The sequence below is a fragment of the Oryctolagus cuniculus genome, chromosome 8 (assembly GCF_051225735.1).
Source record: "Oryctolagus cuniculus isolate XC-2025 breed Fujian yellow rabbit chromosome 8, ASM5122573v1, whole genome shotgun sequence".
NCBI lineage: Eukaryota > Metazoa > Chordata > Mammalia > Lagomorpha > Leporidae > Oryctolagus > Oryctolagus cuniculus.
In genome coordinates, this window is record NC_142874.1 from 115,884,553 (window position 1) to 115,907,696 (window position 23,144).

The window sequence follows — 23,144 nt, forward strand, 5'->3', positions numbered from 1 at the left end:
GTGTCATTCTGGAATAGTTAACACATTTTCAATGAAACACAAATGTAGGCAAATAATGACAATTGTTATCTTGTTAATGCAGTACTTCCTAAATTCCAAGCCCTGAATTGCAAGATTTCTAAACATTACTTTATTTACTCGTAAAGCAACTTCATTGAACTTTCAAGAAGAATTAGGTTTTTAAGAAAAACAATGTCCAGGAAATGAAATACGGCTTCAAGAGTCAATAAAACGTCTAAGAGGTTTCCAGAAGCCATGCATTACGTTTCCCTGCAAAACGCAGTGAGACTAAATTGGCTGCATGAATAAAGTGTGTTCTTATCACCCCTAGACTGGGAAGGTGACTAGAGCTGGGATGTGTTCATCCAAATAGCTCAGGCCAGACCTTTCCTGGGCAGAAGGCATTTCATCCCTGTGCTAGCTGTGCTCTTGAACCAGAACTATATTTTCAGTTCCAATGATCCCCTGAGACAATTTGCTTTCAGGGAAGTTTGCTCTGGTGCTTGGAGATTCTTGCATTAAACAAATAGACAAAAATGGCCAAAACAACACCATAACGAAGAACAAAGAGAAGGCATTAGAACTCAGCCCTATCAGAAGAAAAAAAAATATTGGAAATGTAAAGGGTAACTGCCTGTTATAATGTTATCATTCAATAGGCAATAGCATAATGTGAAAGAATCAGTTCATCTGGTTAAATATGAAGAAGGTAGCAGATTCTAAATTAAAATAATACTGGTCCTTTGGTGAGTGTACATGAGCAGAATATACTATGGATTTTCCCCCCAGACAGCTAAATTAACTCATTGGAAATGTAGCATGCTAAATGATTCCTTCCAAAAAGTAACATATAATCATTTCTTTTTCAGGCTTGATTAAATTCCCTCTGCCTGTACAAATTTTATAACTGTGCCCAAATTTTATGTATCCATTTCTGATCATTGAACAGAACACAAGATTTGCATGATCCATCTCCAGTGTCAGGCAAACTCAAGGAGTAGCAGTTCTGAGACAGCGCACAGGTCAGAGAGGTACCTTGCACATAAAGGATGTTTGGAGTGTGTCCAAAGAGAAGCTATATGCAGAGTCCGTGTCAATGTTGCACACTCCTCAATGGGATCATACACCAAGATCTTGTGTTTATCTGATCATAGGAGCATAATCTGAAGTATGCCTTTGCTATGCATGAAACACACAACTGGAAATTCTACTGTGGTGCAGCAGGGTAAGCTGCCACTTGCAATGCTAGCATACCATATCAGCATGCTGGCTTGAATACCAGCCACCCCACTCCTGGTATAGCTTCCTGCTAATGTAACTGGGAAGGCAGTAGAAGATTCCCCAAGTGTTTGGGCTCCTACCACCTATGTGTGAGACTCAGATGGAGTTCCTGGCTCTTAGCTTCAGACTAGCCTAGCCCTGGCTGTTGTATCCATTTGGGGGAGTGACCCAGTGGATGGAAGATTTCTCTCTCTCTCTCTTTCTCTCTTCTCTCTTCTCTCTTCTCTCTTCTCTCTTTTCTCTCTTCTCTCTTCTCTCTTCTCTCTTCTCTTCTCTTCTCTCTCTCCCTCTCTCTCTCTCCTGGTCTGCCTTTCAAAACAGAAATGTACAGCCACTTCAATCTAACCACACCATTATGGACCTTCTACCCATAAAGACATCCTCAGGAGTAAAGAGAAACCAGATATCCTGAATCATCTTATCTCATTTTGTTCCCACACCCATCACCTACTATTCTAATCCCATTGGTATATGTTTACATATGTATGTTGTCCATCAAGTTTTGCAACTCTGTATGAGTTGAAGACTAGAGCCGAATTTCAAAGCAAGAGTGAAAAACCTCTTCCAGAGATGGAAGCAAAATGAAACAGTTAGGAATAGTCACAGTTGCTCAATCAACAAGAAAGAGATAAGTTTAAACTATGAGGACAGGCATAGTAGCCTCTGTTGCTACAGTCCCGCCAAGCCTGCTAATGTGGCCATTTCCCTAGTCTCTGCACAAACTAGCCCTTAGCCACGTGGGAAAGGGGTTAGGGATGCCAGGGACCAATGTCAGGGTTTTGCTGAGGAACTGCAGAAAAGTGACAGAAATAAAAATGAATTGTGAAACTCTATAGCACTTGCTATAGTTGACTATTGTATGCTCCTTTAGGATGAAAACAAGCTAGGTAGCAAGTTTATGTAAATTCTTTAGCTAGATTATAAACTGATCTGACATTTATTTTCACTGAATACATGCAAAAATTGAGGGAAAAAAGTCAGCAAAAAGGATGTTATGTTTTAAAGAAAATAAAAATGGGGTAAGAAATTAACAATACCAAAACTCAATGTAGTTTAATACTCAGAAGTAATGACTGATTTTTAAAACTGTGCTTAATTTATAGTGAATCTATGAAAGCACTGTAGTAAAAAATACATGAAACTTTGGAGAAGCCATTAGGACATGGTATTTAAGATGACAAAACTTGACTTTCAGATTCTATAAGAAACCCAACACCTTTATAATTAAGTTTTCTTCTTCCATTTAAATCTGATTTGTCATTTGTGAACAGAAGAATTTGAGCTAACAAATGGGTGATAAATTGGCCTTCTAAGTTGGGGTAAAATTTTTGAAAATGGATTGGTGCATAGTGGACAGTCCATAAATGGTGGCTGCTAGTAGAAGAGTAAATCACCCAAGTTTTACCCAGTTAATCTTTTCCCATTTTATCCTCAAGGAAAGAAAGGCAAAGGCTATTCCTTAATGCTGCAACTATTGAAGGAATGATATGTTGGTGAGAGAGGAAGTGGTATTGGAACAGAACTCAAATCAGTACTGGTGGTTTAAGGTGAGAATCATTGCAGCTAAATTGCCTTCATGTCTTACTGATATCTGGCCGTGTTAGTGGCCCCTTAACCACACACAGTGCCTTCCACTAGGGCTAACATTCAAAGGTATGTAGAAGAATCAGACTCAGTTTACTTCTAAGAAAACTTTTGATTTCTTGTAGTCCTTTATTGACTTTTAGAAAAAAGCTAATGAAATTTCAAGCTAACTTCCAGGAAAATGATCACTCTTTTTCAAACCCCAGAGTGCTTAGTACTCTACACATAAAGCATTATTCAACATGTTTGGGGTAAGGAAGACTATTCTCTAATATGGATAGATCCATCATGTTGAAAATCATTGAACAGCATTTCTGAGTATATTTTATTTTCTTAAATAAATCTTTTAAATCATTGAAAGATTGGACTATAATTTCATAATGACATGACATTAAAAATTTAGTGACAACACACAAAAAGCTAAATAAACAATACATCTGCCCATTTATGGGTCTTAGTGTATACTCGGATTGAACAAACTAATATGATTTAACTATACTTGTTAAAATGTAGTGCATTTGAATGTTCTCATTCAAGTAACAGGTTTTTTTTCCCACATATCCTTATATTCATAGTCTTAAAATAGTCTTTTTTCTCTGTTTGGGAAATATATGTAAGGTAAAGAATACATTAACCAGGGGAAAATAATGTGAGATAAACAATGGTAATAGACAAGTGTTATTATGATCTCCATCACATGTTTTCATGATAGTCATGTAGCTATTTGTGTTGTAATTGTATACAGCAAAAATATTTTTGTACTAAAATGTTCAAGAGTGGATATATATGAATATATATGTGTATAATTTTAATTTAAAAGGATCTTAAATAGAATTATATACACTTACATGCATATGATGACCAACAATCTCAGTCTCTTTTAAAACGTATTTCTTCTTATGATTTAAAAACATAATAAAATATAAGAATATCTGGCTTTTGGAGGATACACAAGCAACACACTAAAAGCAACCATCTACAGTTTATATTTAGTACAGTATCTAATCAGTAGAGGGCTCTCTCGTCTGTGCAAGACCCACAGTATAAACGCACAGTCTACATGCAGCAGTCACATATGGTGTGCATACACTCACACACACACACACACACGGACTCTTACACACGCCACCTAGATAATAAAGCTGTCATTTCTCATTGTTTTCAAATCACCTTTAATATCAGTTGATTTTAAAGCTTACAGAAATGAAGGCGCAGGCAGCACCCACTGGCAATATGTTAGAACATTCTCTACCTAAAAATACTGATAGGTGTTTACAGGCTTCCTTCATTTCACTGTGACATTGCTCGGTTCTGATGTGCATTTGGCTGCTTTCCTGAATTCACACATCTCTACGTTTGCTCATGTGCTTGTGCATTTTGAAGAAGTGTCACTACCCAAGCTTTGCAAAATAATTAACTGAATTTCCAAAGTGATGCTGCCAAGGCTGTGTCTTTGTTATGCCCTCCCATACTTAAGAGTAGAAACACACACATACACACACACACACAACCCCAAAACAAGAAACTAGTCATGCTTGCCTTTGTCAAAGTCACTGAGCCCAGTTGTATTTTTTTTCCTTCTAAAAAATAGATGAAGACATCCTAACTGGATTGACTTTTTTTCTCTCCTTGGCCTGTAGGCTAGCTGCTTCACAGATCCATAATACAAATGCCAAAACTATGTAAACCTCACTGGGGTAGAAATTTGTAACAGAAAGAGAATTTCTGGCTGTGCCAAAGCGGGGCTGCAATAATCATGGGCTGCACCCTAGGCCAGTTTTCATGATACAGTTAAAACCTGACTCGGCTGCCAGCAGAATCAACTGTTTAAGCATCTTGCTGAGGTTTGATTGTAGTTGTCCAATAGATGCTTAAAAACATTGGTTTTCATAGACCTCTGGTGAGAATCTCTTACATCCAGCTGATCCTAGGCTATTAGTAATATATTAGCTCAGCAGCCAGATCCAAGAATTCATTTGGATGCTCTTTGAGAGAAAGGAAACAATCTATGATTTTCATTAATTGGTGTCAATGCTTTCCTGCCTACTCTTCATTCTAGATAGAATTGATTGCTCTCCCTTATTGTTTCATGCGGCTCATCCCTAGGCTCTGTAACATAAAAAATTGTCCATTAGTAAATGGCAGCCCCAAAATTCAAATGCAATAATGGTTAAGTCTAAATCCTGTGCTTATTTCACAGCATCTGTAACATTAGGTGAGGAGTTTACCCTGCTCAGCAAGAGTTCACATATATTCTGCCTATAAAGCATGCAGAGAAAATGTAGTAGCTTGAGATCATGAATAGTCTTCTCCTCAAAGATATTAAATGAGTTCATTAATAGCAAATTTAGACCACACAATCTCATCACTAGAGACTGTTTTTCATTGTATTAATAGGTCAATGATCCCTTCACGCACACCAGAAAACTACTCAAGCTCCATATATCCCGACCACTCTCTTTTTTAAATGATAAAATTTAAGGGACTTGTTGCTAAAAGTTTGAGCTTGGGATGGAAAGAAGAGGACAAAGAAGAAATGGGTAAGACTTTGTACTTCTTCTCAGACTTCTATCTCCGGAGAATGTTTTCATGATAAAATTTTAACATTTGCGAAAGGCATGTGGTCCAGTGGTTAACACACTGCTTGAGACTCCAACAGCCCATACCAAGCCCCTGTGTTTGAGTCCCTAATCCACTTATCATCCAGCTTTCTGCTAATGCACATCCTGGGAAGCAGATGATGATGGCTCAAATACTTTTGTTCCTGACACCCACTTGAGAAAACCTAACTGAGTTCCAGGCTCCTGGCTTCAGCCTTGCCAAGCTGTGACTGTTGCAGGCATTTGGGAAGTGCACTAGTGGATATGATTCTCTCTCTCTCTCTCTCTCTCTCTCTGTTTCTCCCTCCCCTCTCTCCCTTTCTCTCTGTCTCCCTCTCCCCAACTCTCTCTTACCTTCTCTCTCTGTGTGTGTGTGTGTTGCTCTGCCTTTAAAATATATTTTTTTAAAAAATTAAGAGATAATTACCTGATATAATTTAATGGTTAACATTGTGGCAAGACAAAGTTCATTCCTTTTGAGCACCAAGTTCAACAACATTACCACTCGTTGAGTTGCAAGAACAATAAACATGTATATTTCCATTGACTAGTCAGGGAATATTCATATTAAATGTGTATATTTAATCACAGATAAATATCAACCCAGGAACATGGAGTCTTTAGTAAAATTAAAGATATGAAAAAAGTTGTAGTGTAATACACAATTGATTGTATTAGAATACCAGCTAGATCACAGGGTGTACATATTTTAACTTTTAGAATGACTTAACCAGATTCCTTTTTCAGTTGTTCTGTAACTTCAGAAATGGTTATAAATTGTACTGAGCAGGAATGTCACAGGGAAGAATGAGGACTTTCTATCCTAGGAGGGATAGTAAATAAGAACATCTCTTACATGAAACTGAGTGGTTGGCCATGGCTATCTAGATTCTGTGCACTGTGCTGATGAGGATTGTGGGGCTGGAGCCAGACTTTGTCATGTCATGATTGATTAGGAATGTCTGGCATAAATGCATGATTACCAGGGAAAGCACATGTGCCATACATTGCCACCATTGTCCTGTTGCTGAGATTCTCCAAGCTTGGGTCCCTATTTGAGGTCCAATTACAGTTCAGACCCATGAATCTTGACTAGATAGTGTCACGAAGGAGCATGAAGCAAAGCCAGATGAAAATCTCTGTGTGTGGAATGTTCATGCTGGTTTACACTGGTGGAAGATCCTGGGCAATGTTGTAGAAGTAAGTCAGACCACCCGGGGGTGAGGTGAGGGATGGGGAAGAGGCATTTGCTTGTTTCTATGGTCTACATATTTCCAAGATGGCTGATTTCAAGCTACCAACGTGAAGTCATTAAACTCAGAGCTGGGAAGATACATGTGCAGTACAAGCCAGTATGAGGAGGCTGTGGTATTCTGCTGAAGGCAGATGAACTTCGAGGTTTGAGGTTGCTGAGTACGTGCTGGGCCACAGGAGAGAGGCTAGGCTTCAGGATTCAGGGTATGAGCATGTGTCCACAGATGGATTAGCTATCTACACTGGGGGAACAGCATCAACTAAAAAGCAGAGCACAGGCCAACCTTTTGAAGTTATAGCTGTGTAAGAATCATTTTCAGTGCCATTCTTCACAAAAACACGTTTTACCTTTATCTACTGATACAATGTTCGCATGTTCCAGAGTCTTATGCTGAAAGAGCATAGTAGATAAGTAAATCCAGACTTCCTTGTCTCGTGTTCTGCCTCTGTTATGTGTTAAATCTGTAAATTTGAGAAAGTTGTTTAACTTCTCTGTGCCTATTTCTTCATCTGCTAAAGTAGGGATTTAAATAATATATATCATAGCATCATGTTTATGATCCAATGAGCTACTAATTACAAAGTACATGGAAGAATATTTGCATCTGGTGAAGCAAGAATTCTATTTAAGTGTTTAAAATAAAGGTTCATAAAATGTGATTCGAAATTTTCACAAAAAATCATTCTAAGAGCATAATTTGAATTTTGGATAGTGGAACAGGATAGCTATGATGAAAATACTCATTGATATAGCTGATTAACTTCACATTTATAAGCATAACTTATTTTCTTTCTTATAATTCAACTATTTTGGGAGAATGAGTGGAAATAAAAATTAGAACAACAAATAAACAGCATTTTAAAAGTATCATTTTATAGTAATTTAGATGGTTATGGCAAATATAGTAGCAAGGCCAAAAATCGGCTGTTTGTATTTTATTCTAAAGCAAATTCCATTTAAAAATTGTGCCTTGACTCTTTTCTTATGTTAAATAGGTTGAGGAAGAAATCTCATGATATCAGAGTTCTATGTATTTTAATATAGAATACACTATAAATATAGTAAATAGCAATTTTTCTTAATATAAATCTAAAAAAATTCCATTTCCTAAATATAAATTCATAATTTTTTAAAAAAAAATTCTGGCAGGGGACAAGCTCATTATACCACTGGGGTCCCGTTTCCCTCAGCACTAGATTTTTCAACTTCTAAATCAGTATAAATGCCACATTTAGCCAAGTTTTTAAAATAAGTTAAAATAGAGCAGAAAGAACCTTTGCTGCCAGTTCTATTCAGTAGCATGTTAATCAGATTGCAGTAATAAGTATGAAACAATGTATGCAATTAGCAGTGGTTAATTTGAAACTACTTCATGTCAGTTTCTTTCAGAGCAATACGTTAGTAGAGTAATTATTTATTACCCCAAGGACATGATCAATGATATCCTTCCATAATAATGTCTACAAAAAGAGTAGGCATCCTCATCTGCATAAAAGGGTAGCTGTAGAAACTGACTTTTTTCAGCTAAATAAAAGCATAAAATTATTTCTAAGCTGTGTCCAACTATTTCATTAATAATGATAGATAAGCAATTCATTTGTTACACTTCAGTATTTTTATGGTAACATAATGGTGATATGGAAAAAAACCCCAGCATTAGTGATTTAAATCCACAAAGACTATTTCTGTTGAGAAAGGGAAAAATGACTCATTTCTAAATGTCATTATAGTCATTAATGTGTATGTCCCTTCCACACACACAATTCACCAGTCCTTTAGTTGGCACTTGAGGATAGAATTTATGGGAAGCCCTGAGTGATAACACATGGTCTACACAGCTGAGCCATGGTTGTCCAAAGGCAAGGAAGAGACGCCAAGTTAACCAGGTGGCCACAATTAGAAGCCATTTTAAAGATTTGGGGTGTTTGTGTTAGAGGCTACCATATTTGCTTTCTAAGATCTTTGCTTATTGGATAAGAAATCCTGTGTCTTCATATCTAATTAATTTACTTCTTTTGTATAAAACACCCATCATCCTGAGTTGGACGAGAAAAAACTCACCTTTTGTAGCACTTAATCTTACTGTGGAGAAGAACAGACTGCGAAATGGAGTGGGCTGGAAAGGCCACACAAGAATGCAGAGCAAGCAGAAATGGCTAGAACGTCACACACGCTTGAGATGGGACCTGCATATCTACAGCTTCCAGCACTCCACTCATTTGGAGAGTGAGAATTTCAGAAGTTGGGCAGTTGACAGCTTGTTCCACTATACATGAGGGATTCAACCAGATATGATGGTTCAAGGGAGAGGGACACCTTATATAAGTATTTTCATTTACCGTGACACACAAAAGGACAACAAGGTCGAAGTCCAGAGCCAAGAGAATCAGAAGGTGGGCATGAGCAGGCCTGAGAATTCCAGTGAAATAGGGCTTGGCAAATGCTACTCAATTGATCTCAGTGGTGGGGTGCCTAGAGGGCTGCTCAAAGCTCTATTTTGCCAAAGATAAAGCAAAACTAAGATAATTGCCAGTTATGTTATTTCTTATATACAACATCATGGTATCATGTATAAAAGAAAGTGCATAGCCACTTCCCAAATATGTAAAATTAAAATGATTTACTTTCAAAGATGCTGAATGTTTTATAGGAGAATTGTGTGGGTGAACTTTTGTGTGAGAACTACCCAGCACACTTTTGTATTCACACTTTTGTATTCCATTCTTAAGCAGCTGTTCGTCCACTCCAGGATTTCTGCTGTGTATTGTTACAATTCTGTATGACTCAGGCTACTTGACCACATTTTATCAACCAGGCTGGGAAGCTACTTGCCCTGTTAAGCCAGTTTGAGTTATTTTTGTAATGCTTTTGCATATCATAAAGAAAGACAGTAGCATCTGATCACCAAGAGCTGTTAGCAGCCATGTTCCCCTATCAAATGGAGGGAGTAGGTCAACAGCAGGCCAGAACAGGACTGGCACACAGAGAGAAGAGATAACATTCATGTGCTTGATCTTACTGTTCCTGAAACCCAGCTGAAGCTTCACTCATCCTACAGTTTTTAGTCCACTCTTCCTTTAATGCCATCATAAACTCCACTTTCTTCCAATGAATCCCCTTCTTGTCTTAAGCTACTTGGAATGTAATTTACTTCCTCTAGCACCAAACACCAATGTATTAGGCTTTTAGAAAAGAGATTAAAGTATATGGAAAAGGCAACATAGTGAACATAAAACCTATTGAGCATATGGAAAGTTTCTTATGTATTTGAGTATTTATTACTTTTTAGTTGTTTCGGATGTATTAGTTTTGCCTTAATAAATAGTATTTGACTCCTTGAGTCAACCTCTAACAATATCCACTAAAGTTTCAGACTAAAAATACTAATTCACAAAACATTTACTAATTAATCAAAATATTTATGGTTTGACCATTTGCTTTCTAACTTTTTTAAGAGCCTGATTTACCACTTAGTGCAGTAGGAGTTATGACTTTCTCATAATGTATCAGTGGTAGACAATATTAAGGTACCTCTGGGGAATTATAACTATTTTTCCATCACACAAGATACAATATTGGTGTTGTTCAGTGTTACTAATTTGGCAAGAATAGCTTCACTTCAAGAAAAGCAGAAATATAAAGCAGAACTTTAGGCCTTTTCTTAGTTCACCAACAATAAATTTAGTAAAACCTAGAGTCACAGACAAATCCCAATCTCAAAGCAGAAAAGTCCTGGGAGTCGAGTTGCTGAGATTTTTTTTTAAGACTTCTCACGTAGTAAGTGGGATAAGTTCATTTAACAGCAATGGAAAATGTTTCCTATTTGATTTTATTAACTGATTGATATGAATTAATGCATTAAGATATTTGATTGTGTCATAAAATGTGTATATGAGCATCATGATTCAATTTAATGTACCTATTACTGGTTGATGTGCCATTATATTAGGCTAAATTAAAAGAATTTTATGGAAAAAAAATTACAATTAAAGACTCAAAATTGATTGCATTCATAACTTAAAAGAAGATATTCTATTCCATTATTATTTTGAATAATTATAATACTATATCAGAAAACAATGTGGGAAACTTGAGAAGTAGACAAAGTAAAGCAAAGACAAATAGAATAAGAGTCAAAATAAAGTATACTTTCTTTGTTAAATTTAATATTTTATCTTTAGCTCAATTGTTAAAACTGAAAGGATAAGAAAAGTCACATGACTAACAGCTTATCTCAGCAAGTAAGTTTTAGGTCACGTTGTCATAAAAGAGATGAATTTTCCTTCTTTCATCTTCCAAACTGCAAAATAAATTATTTCCAAATAAAACATTTTCATTTTAAAAATATTTTTACAGATAATATGATGACAGTGTGAACAGAACATGATGATTCTCTTATGTCCTTTATGAATGATGGCCAAGCATCCCAGTTTGTCTAAGACTGAAAGGGTTCTGGGGTACAGGACTTCCACTGATAAAACTGAGGTGATCCTTCTGGAAAACTGAAATATGCTGTCATCCTCTACGACCACATTACTTAGCTTTAGTTGTAATATTCAGAGGCATATTTGGAAAATGTGATTTATTTCTGAAGACCTAAGATGCTCCTCTCTCATTAAATAAGTAGATGAATGATGATTATGAGTTGATGCGTGCTAATTCCTAAAGTGAAATATGGCACTGATATACCAGAGTTTTCCTAAGAATTGTTGTTTCTCTCACTTCTAAGGAGCAGAAAAGGATTTCTGATCAGGAACTGTTTTACTCTTCCTGCTGGAAGTGTGGTACAAGGACCAACCGCAGCAACAATCACCTGGGAACTCATAAGAAGTTCACAATCATAAAGCTAAATCCAGGGCTACTAAGAAACAGCATTCACACCATTAGCAAATTCTCAGGAGATTAATGTTCACACTAAATTTGAGAAGCACTGACATGAAAACTCATCTAAAAGAATTTTCTAAATGACTCTAATTTGTTCTTATATTTGCAATTCTTTGCAGAGGTCTAGCAAAGTTATATTAGCTCAGCTGCAATTAATTTGGGATGTGTAGTCATTTGACCTGGGTTGGACCCACAACTTTGCCAAATAACTTTTCTCCTACATTTGAAGAAATATTTCCATTAATAAAATCTGAATTTGGACTGTTTCTATAAATAGTTGAGTGTTTCTATAAGGTAGGATGTATTCTGTGAGTGGGTCTTTCTGATGGAGCCGTGATTAGATGGAAAATAAATGGAAAAATGTCACACAGACTCTGGAAAGAAACTAAGCAAGACTATGTGCAGGGCAACCTGGAATGGATAGCTGGGTGTTGTGTGTAGGTCATGGCAATTAGTTAAAAACAAATAATTCAAACTTTGAAAAATGTAATGCACCATGCTAGTGATTGTTCTTCTGGGAACATCAACATTTATATGAATGTTCCTCCTACAGAGGAAAGTTGTATTAAGTGTGACCAATTTTAACAGGTGATAAAAGTTTCTTTATGTTATACTTCACATCCATTGTCCCTGAGACTTGTTTAAACTTATACCCAGGTCCCTTCTGTGTTATGGAAAACTAAAACATAACTATGAACAGATGTTTGGTGCATCAAGTTAAGTCAGTGCTTGGGACACCTGCCTTCCCTATCAGAATGCTTGGGCTCATGTCCTGGTGCTGCTTCTGATTTCAGATTTTTGTTGATGCACAGCAGCAGGTGATGCCTCATGTACTTGAGTCCTTGCCACCCACATGGGAGATACAGATTGAGTTCCAGACTCCTGACTTCAATATTCAGCCTAGAACAGACTTGCTGATGCAGGCATTTGGGGAATGAACTAGCAATTGGAAGACTATCTATTCTCTCTCAAGATTTTTCTGTCTTTCAAATGCATAAAAATGAAATGACAACTGCACCATATTTTAGGAGGTAACATGGATGAGGGAGCCCATTTCCTCTCCCTAAGATCATACTGGGAATTTCAGCAGTAGGCAATAGTAAAAATTTAATGTGCTTGTTAGCAGAAATCTACAAAGGTCTGTGGCAGAGGCAACAGCATAGAGGCATGGCAACCAGGCAAAAGAATTGATAGAGTGTCCATGAACAAGCTCTCTGGAGATTCTCCCTATCCCTTAAATAAATGAGAGTACACTGACAGTCTAATTTCTGGTGATTAAGCATGAAGGGAAGTAATTCCTAATTGTATGCAGGCCTCCCTTGGCATCTGTGATGGATGGGTTTCAGGACCCCTCAGAGATCCCCAAATCTCTGGATGTTCAAGTCCCTTATATAAACCAGTGTAGCAGTCCCACAGAACCTGTGAACATTTTCCTGTGTATTTGAAATCATCTCCAGATTACTTATAATATCAAATATAATTCAAAAACCATGTAAATAGTTGTTATATATACTGTACTTTTCAATGGATAGTAGCAAAAAAAATCTGTACATATTTACTGCAGATACAACCAGCAACCATTGTAGGCCTAACTACATAGTATATATCATCAACAGCATAACATATTCAACCCATGGCTAGTTGAGTCTGATGGCATAGAACCCATGAAGAAACTAGGACAAGTATATGCAAGTGTATATAAGTGGTATTTTGCCTTTTTTAAACTTCTAGATAATGGGGTATATAATATGTGGATTATATTTTACAATATACATAATTCCACAGTGTAATATTTCAAATTTTGTAGAAACTCAATAGTTATGACTACAAACTAACATAAGTATTTACTAATATTAGCATTGCTTCTGTAGATTTTACAAAAGTGAAATATAAAGTAAGTGCCATACCATTCTTGTAAGGCTCCCCTTACTTATTAGCACTCCGATAAAACAAAAATATTGCCTCTTCCTCTTACTTCCCAGAGCCTCTCCAATACTATCCCATGCCTCAGTCTACAACACAGGATCACCTTACCAAAACAAGTGGAATGAACTTTATGAGCTGTATCAATAACATATGGCATATTACAAGTCCAAATAAAATCTACTTCAAAATGTTGGAAGCATTACCTTTTGGTTCTTAATAATCATAATGTCATTAGAGAAGAAAATATATCATCTAAAAATGGCAAACATCAAGGGATTAGTGTGGGGCTTTTTGTTTTCTTTTAAACATCAGCTATATTTGCTGCTAAGCACATACTCATCCAGGACCTCCCACTGACTCACTCCTCTAACTGTTCTGCATTCACTTCCAACACTAGTGTATCAAAAAGACACTGAGTCCTAGTTTTTTTTTTTTTAATTTATTTACTTATGTATCCAAAAGACAGACTGACAGACCCAGGGGGTAAGACAGGGAGAGATCTTCCATTTGCTGGTACACTCCCCAAATGCCTGCAACAGGGAGGACTAGGCCAGACTTAAGCCAAGAGCCAGGAACACCATCTGGGTGTCCCACGTGGGTGGGCTCAAATACTTGAGCCATCATCAACAGTGATGGAGGGCTTCATCTCTATAGAAAATGAGGTGGAAACAGAAAGACACTTTCATTTCAACTTCTATTTATATCATGCTGGCTCTCTTCTTCTGTTTTTAGGTAAGAAAACAATTCAAAAGGAAATTTAAGGCACAAGGGGATAAAGAAGGATTGGTCACTGGCCATCACTTGGAAGACTGGGACACTGATCAGGCATGACTCATCTATCACACTGTTGATCCAGTGTTTGGAAGGCTGAAGTTCTGACACATCTCTGGGCAAAAGTTTGTCTTGAGGCTAGTATCAAAGTCAAAATATTATTCTGTTTTTTTTTTTCATGAGGGGAGGGGTGCATGTGGGGGCTCTTTCTATTCTAGCATTAGAAAAGACCAAGGTGACTTTGACAAGGAAGTTGCCTTGTGATATCATTATCAGTAATTAGCCACAGTTAGTAAGCTTCTATTAATCAAATCCACATCTGGAAAGACTTTAATTCTGTGAGATGAACAATGTTGTTTGCAAAATTTAAAGCATGAAAGGTAGTATTGTGAACTTTACAAGAGGATGTAGAGAAAAACAGAGAGAAAATTTATCATTAAAGCATAGATAATCCTATTTAATCAAACCTTTTGTCTGTAAAATAATTTATGACTTCTGCATACATGTTAAAGAATAATTAAATTATTCTCTTGGCAAGATTGGAAACTTGCAAATAAAACAAAGTCTAAACTATTCCATATATATCCCTCTCATATGTAAATATGACATCTTAGTAAATGTTTTAACAAATAAGAAGAGATAATATTTGAAGATTTAGGACCTATAAGTGTAAATTCTTGGAATTTCTAGACATGAGGAAAATAGCTAAATTCTGAGGAATAATGGAAGGAGTGCAGTTGTGAAATTTTTACCCCTTTCTTCTGTCCTAAAAAATATATTTTGTGAAGAGGAGGCCAAGGAGTCCTTACTCTCTCATGCTTCTAAACAAGTATTCTGGTTACATTGGTACGGCTGTAGGGATCCACAGTAAGCTGGAAGAAGTGGAATTTCCCCAGTGATAAAGAGAGAGCATAGATCAAGAAGTGACAGCAGTCCTTCCACCTCTAGAAAGACTGACTTGCAAAAAAACTCTTTCAGAATCTTTTTGTAAGTACCAGACAAGTGTCAAGCCATATTTTTTAAAAAGGGCTAGGATTTTGATTTATCATTATTTTAAAGATTTATTTTTTATTTATTTGAGAGGCAGAGTTACAGACAAAGACACAGAGAGAGAGGGAAATCTTCCATCTGCTGGTTCACTCCCCAAATGGTCACAATGGCCAGAGCTGAGCCAATCTGAAGCCAGTAGTCAGGAACTTCTTCCTTGTCTCCTAAGTGGGTGCAGAGGCCCAAACATTTGGGCCATCCTCCCCTGATTTCCCAGGCCATTAGCAGGAACCTGGATTGAAAGTGGAGTGTCCGGGACTTGAACTGGCAGCCATATGGGATGTTGGTGCCTTAGGCAGAGTTTTAACTTACTATGCCATGGTGCAGACTCTAAATGGAATTGTCTTTACAGTCAACTATGCTTTCCTACTATTTAATTTTACTACTTACTAATCTGAAGACCTTTATGAATCTATATTTAAACCTTCATTTAGCATGGCACCTACTATAACTGTAGGAACTACTGTTCCTCAAGAGAATAAACAATGGCAATAAATAATAATCAAATATCAAAATGTCTATTTCATTCATATACATTACATTTTTGGTACCCAGTATATTAATTACCACAAATCATGGAAAATGTGATATTTGCCTACTGGGGACTGGTTTATTTCACTAAGCACAGTGGTTCATGATCTATTAAGTCATTCATGAGGACAAAGCCCTTGTGACCTATTCAGTTCTTCAAGATCCCACTTGATCCCTCCTCTTAATGTCTCAAAATGGAGTTTAAATGTCAATGAGCTTTGATGGGAATGCTCAAACCACAGTAACAGGAAACCAGAAGATTGAAATAGGCAGCTATAGTAAATGAGATGGAAGAACACAGAGTAGTGTCCTGGATGCCTAGGGAGATGGGTGCTTCAAGAAAGATGGAATGAGCAACTGAATAAGACCAGAACTGTGAGCACAGAGTGTGATTCATCAAGATGGGGATTATAGAAACTTTGATCATAGCTTTTAGTCAATGCTGGGAACAAGACCTAATCTTGGTGGGTTCCAGAGTTAAGAAATGAGCGGAAATGGAGACAATGAGTGGAGGCCATTCTTCTGAAGTTTTTCTATAAACAGAAGTACAGAAATCGTGTAGTAGTTGAAGAGGAATATGATGTTTAAAAGTTTCTCTCTCTCTCTCTCTCTCTCTCTCTCTCTCTCTCTTTCTCTCTCTCTCTCTCTCTCTCTGTGTGTGTGTGTGTGTGAAGATGGAAGGTATTTTTTTTCAACTTTTATTTAATAAATACAAATTTCCAAAGTACAACTTTTGAATTATAGCAGCTTTCCCCCAATAACCTCCCTCCCACCTGCAACCATCCCATCTCCCACTTCCTCTCCCATCCCATTCTTCATCAAGATTCATTTTCAATTATCTTTATATACAGAAGATCAACTTAGTATATACTAAGTAAAGATTTCAACAGAAAGCACCCACACAGATACACAAAGTATAGAGTATTGTTTAAGTAGTAGTTTTACTGTTAATTCACATAGTAAAACACATTAAGGACAGAGGTCCTACATGGGGAGCAGGTGCACAGTGACTTCCATTGCTGATTTAACAGTTGACACTCTTATTTATGACGTCAGTAATTACCTGAGGCTCTTGTCATGAGCTGCCAAGGCTATGGAAGCCTCTTGAGTTCACAAACTCTGATCTTATTTAAACAAGGCCATATTCAAAGTAGAAGTTCGATGGATGGTATTATGGTATGTATGCTGATGTGGGATTTAGAAATATGGAAAAAGAGGGGATGATTGCTATAATGCTGCCTACCAAAGGATGGAGAGGTTTAGCCTAGAAAAAACTAATGGATAGTTTGTTCTTGCTGAGAGAAGACAGGGCAAAGTATATAGCTTGTTTTGGATTGCATGGTAAATATGATGTTGGAAATATAGAGAAATTCATTTCCTTAGTAATATAGGATATATAGTCCTCAACTGAGATTGATGAAGAGAAACTTTTGAAGATTGAAGAATGTATGGAATTTCCACACTTAGCTGTTGAAATGAAAGACTGTGTGGTTTAGAATTGATTTCTGCAAAGTGAGCACAATGGAGGGAGTAGGAAATAGTTGAATGTATATACTATATACCAAGAACCAATGATGGACCATGAATATCAACTAATTAAGGAGGGAAGTGAATATATAAGGGGAATGAAAATAATAAAAAGTTAGTAAAACAACTAGCCATATATCCCAGTGGGTATGAAACACTGTATGAGCTGGGTTGATGAAGGTAGGGGTTGGAAACATAGGAATAGTGTTCAGAGAGTAGAATACTTGAAAAGAGAGCAGAAGATAAAGTTTCTTAGTGTGGAGAAGACTTAGAGTATGGCTATGGAAGTACATTGCTGAGGTAGGGCAGTGGACAACACAGAGGAGAGAACATCAAGGAAATAAGGTAATTGGTACTTGAAGCTCTCTAATTTCTTTATTCAGAAATTCCCTTAGCAAGGTTTCCTCTGGCTACTCTAATCCTTAAACACACAACATACACATTAATATCTGGCTTTCAGTTTATTCCCTTCTTCTTCTTAGCCATTATTATCTGGAATACTATATATTTTGTTTATTGTCTATGTCTTCCACTTGAATGCCCTCTCTTTTTAAAAAAAAATCTTTTTTTAACTTTTATTTAATGAATATAAATTTCCAAAGTACGGCTTATGGATTACAATGGCTTCCCCCCCATATCGTCTCTCCCACCTGCAACCCTCCCCTTTCCCACTCCCTCTCCCCTTCCATTCACATGAGGATTCATTTTCGATTCTCTTTATATACAGAAGATCAGTTTAGCATACATTAAGTAAAGATTTCAACAGTTTGCTCCCACACAAACATAAAGTGAAAAATAATAGATGATTTTTTAAATGATGATGAAATCAGATCAGACCTATTGTCATGTTTAATCCCAGTGAGAGTCAAGTTGGGAATTGATAATTTCTATTTTTTTTTTTTACAGAAGATCAGTTTAGTATACATTAAGTAAAGATTTCAACAATTTGCACCCCCATAGAAACACAAAGCGAAATATACTGTTTGAGTACTCATTATAGCATTAAGTCTCAATGTACAGCACATTAAGGACAGGGATCCTACATGAGGAGTAAGTGCACAGTGACTCCTGTTGTTGACTTTACCAATTGACACTCCTGTTTATGGCATCAGTAATCTCCCTATGCATGAGTTTCCAAGGCTATGGAAGCCCTCTGAGTTCTCCGACTCTTATCTTGTTTAGACAAGGTCATATTCAAAGTGGAGGTTCTCTCCTCCCTTCAGAGAAAGGTACCTCCTTCTTTGAAGACCTGTTCTTTCCACTGGGATCTCACTCACAGAGATCTTTCATTTAGTGTTTTTTTTGTTTTTTTTTTCCAGAGTGTCTTGGCTTTCCATGCCTGAAACACTCTCATGGGCTTTTCAGCCAGATCGGAATGCCTTTAGGGCTGATTCTGAGGCCAGAGTGCTGTTTAGGACATCCACCATTCTATGAGTCTGCTGAGTATCTCACTTCCCATGTTGGATCACTCTCCCCTTTATTTATTCTATCGGTTAGTATTAGCAGGTACTAGACTTGTTTATGTGCTTCCTTTGACTCTTAGTCCTTTCATTATGATCTATTGTGAACTGAAATTGATCACTTGGACTGGTGAGATGGCATTGGTACATGCCACCTTGATGGGATTAAATTGGAGTCCCCTGATATGTTTCTAACTCTACCATTTGGGGCAAGTCAGCTTGAGCATGTCCCAAATTGTACATCTCTTCCCTCTCTTATTCCTACTCTTATGTTTAAAGAAAAAAAAAAGAAAGTAAAGGAGAGGATTTGGAGGAAGGGAGGAATGGAGGCAAATATTTATTTCTTAGAATTGTATCTATAAAATATGTGAAATCTGTTACCTTTGTATTAATAAAATTTTTAAAATAAAATAAAATATATAAATATATTTATTCAAGGATTATTGGGCCAATGTGTCATCTCAAGGATGGGCTTCTTGTAAATGGCAGTTTGGGTCTGTTGCTAATATGTACCAGCCTCGCTAGATGATGCCCTGCACTGTCTTTGGACTCTGCAAAGAGTCCTTGCCAGCCATAAGACTTCACCAAATGTGGATCCTAGACTTTAGGCCTCCCAGTTTCCAAACCATGAACAAAACACTTCTTCTATTCTTTACAAAGTACCCCTTCTATACATTCTGTTATAGCAACAGAATTCACATTGACATGCACTGTGTTATAAAACTTAATTTTCTGATGGCTCAATCATGATGTTTCCATGCATTCCTCCTTCTTGAGCTCCAGATTCTTATTTTCAATCCCCAATTTACTCTTCCTCTAGGATTTAATATACAGCATAAACTCAACAAGTGAAAAATTGCTTTCATGAATTTTCTTATCCCCTCCAAAACTGTTTTCTTATTTTTCTTGATCTAAATCAGTGATAACTACTTCCTTTAAGTTGTTCAAGCCAAAAATCTTGGGACCATGTCAACTTTCATCCTTTGTACACCAAACTGTGGAAGAAAATTACATTGCAAGGAATAAACAGAGGAGGGAGATATTATCCAAGAGTAGTGAATAAAGGCAGAGAGGTCAAACTGAAACACTGCTTCAAAATAAAGACAGAAGAGTTTCTGAGCCCTGGGTGAGACAGTGCAAAATTGCTGGAGGAAGTTAGAGGGGAAAGAATGTGCAATGTCCATCAGTGTTTAGTTCTATGTTTCCTGATGATTACATTTCAAAGTCTTTGAGGAGACAATTCTGGGTTATAGAAAAGTTATACCTCAAAAGGGCATAGAAGGAATTTAGACAGCAAAATATTTTAATTAAATGCTTTAAGAAAAGTCAGGCCATGGATGTACAGCCAAGAAGAAACCGATCTAAAGTCAAGTCAAGATAAAGGTGCCTCTAAAAGCTGTCCTAGTCAATACAAAATCAACGAAGTATCCATCCACAGAGTTCCCTTCCTGCAGATCTGCTTAAAAGTTACATGACTAAGCAGTTTTCTTGATCTCCTTGTATAAAATTACCATGCCCCGCACCTCCCTCCACCATGCATGGACATCTTGCCCAGCTGATCACTGTTACAATTCATAGTATCTAAAAGTGTGTTATATATGTAGATATGTAGCATATTTATTGTTTGACTATTTATTTACCACTCTGCCTGTTAAATTCATGAAAACAGGTATTATTTTGTCTATCTTTGAGTCTCCATTATCTAAAACAATGTCTGATGCACAGTAGAAATTCAATCACTATTTTTAAATTAATAAAACAGAAGGCTATAATTTTTTAAAGATTTATTTATTTATTTGAAAGAGTTACAGAGAAAGGTAGAGACAGAGAAAGAGGGGTCCTCCAAACGCTGGTTCACTCCCCAGATGGCTGCAATGGCTGGAGCTGTGCCCATCCGAAGCCAGGAGCCAGGAGATTCTTCTTAGTCTCCCACATGGGTACAGGGGCCCAATCACTTAGGCCATCTTCCACTGCTATCCCAGGCCATAGCCTAGAGCTGGATCAGAAGAGGAGCAACTGAGACTAGAACTGGTGCCTATATGGGATGCTGGCACTTCAGGCCAGGGCTTTAAACTGCTGCGCCACAGCACTGGTCCCGACTCTATAATTTATAGTTTTTGAGCTCATAAGTGCTTACATAATAAGCCTTTGAGAATCTGATAGATTTGTAGATTCTTTTTCAATATACTACACATGAAGACATAATTAAGGTATACTCATTTGAGTTTTCTGTATAATATCAGAACATATAATGGAGCCTATGAAGTCTGATGATTTAATGAAACTCTTAGATCTTGCTGACTCTTAGGGAACCTCTCTAGAAAAGAGTGGTTTTGCAAACATGTAAACATTTTCAGAGCCAATTTTGTGGCTTCCACACTGACTTATTAATTTATACAAGTATTATATCTATTACAAAATATTTCAATTTAGGAAGGTTAAGGTAATGTATTTAAAGATTACTTTCAAATCTTGCTAAGTTGCTCACCAGATTTATTCATCAAAATGTCCATACTACCACAGAAATTTACAAATTCAATGTGATCTCATTCCAAACCAAAAACATTCTTCTTAAATCCAGAAAAAATGGGCCAGAATTCATATGGAAACACTAGAGTCCTCAAATAGCTAAAGCAATCATAAACAATAAAGTCAAACGTGAAGGCATCACAAACCAGATTTCAATACATATTACAAGGCAATTATAATCAAAAGAGCCTGATACTGGGAAAGAAGTAGACATGTAGATCCATGGAATATGCTAGAAGCTCCAGAAATTAATCCATACGTCTACAACTAACTTATCTATAACAAATGAGCTAAAATCAGTACCTGGAGAAAGGACAGTCTTTTCAATAAAATGTTGTTGTGAAAATTGAATCTCCACATGCAGAGGTATGACAGAATACCCCTTTCTTACATCTTTTTTTTTTTTTTTGACAGGCAGAGTGGATAGTGAGAGAGAGAGACAGAGAGAAAGGTCTTCCTTTGCCGTTGGTTCACCCTCCAATGGCTGCGATGGCCAGCACGCTGTGGCCGGTGCACCACGTTGATCCGATGGCAGGAGCCAGGTGCTTATCCTGGTCTCCCATGGGGTACAGGGCCCAAGCACCTGGGCCATCCTCCACTGCACTCCCTGGCCACAGCAGAGAGCTGGCCTGGAAGAGGGGCAACTGGGACAGAATCCGGTGCCCTGACCAGGACTAGAACCAGTGTGCCGGCGCCACAATGTGGAGGATTAGCCTAGTGAGCCACAGCGCTGGCCTCCTGTCTTACACCTTTTACAAAAATCAATGCTAAATGCATCAAGGATCTAAATCTAAGACCCAAAACCATCAAATTCGTAGTGGAATACATGGGGGGAACATTGCAAGACATTAGCCAAGGGAAATATCACTTGGATATGACCCCAGAAACACAGGCAATAAAAGCAAAAATAGACAAATGAGATTACATCAAGCTAAGAAGCTTCTGCATTGCAAAGGAAACACTCAACACAGGGAAAAGTTAATGGGCAAAATGAAAGAAAAATTTTGCAAACTACACATCTGATAAAGGATGACTATTCAGTATAGACAAGGTACTCAAGGAACTCAGCAACAACAAAATAAAAAATTCAGTTGAGAAATGGGTTAAGGATGGGAATAGGCATTTTTCAAAGGATGAAATGCAAATGACCAATAGACAGATGAAAAACTGCTCAGGATCACTAGCCTTCAGGGAAATGTAAATAAAAACCACAATGAGTTTCACCTCACCTGTTAAAACAGTTATCATCCAAAAAAAACCACAAAAAAATAACAAATGCTGGCAAGAATGTACAGCAAAAGTTACTCTAATATACTGTTGGTTGGAAAGTAAATTAAAACAACTGTTATGGAAGACAGTATGGAAATTCCTCAGAAATCTGAAAATATATCTACCATATGACTCAGTCACCCCATTTCTGGGAATTTATCCAAAGGAAATGAATTCAGCATATTAAAGAGTTGTCTGTACCCCTATATTTACAGAAGTTCAATTCACAATAGTTAAGGTGTAGAATCCACCCAGATGATACCAATGGATGACTAGATAAAGAAAATGTGGCATATATACATGATGGAATACTGCTCAGCCATAAAATAATGAAATCTTGTCCTTTGTAACAAAATGGATGCAACTGGAGACCATCATGTTTAATGAAATGAGCTAGTCCCCAAAAGACAAATATCATGTTTTCTCAGATTTGTAGTAACTAATAGAGTACAAAAAATGTAATGCTTATGAATGAAATTG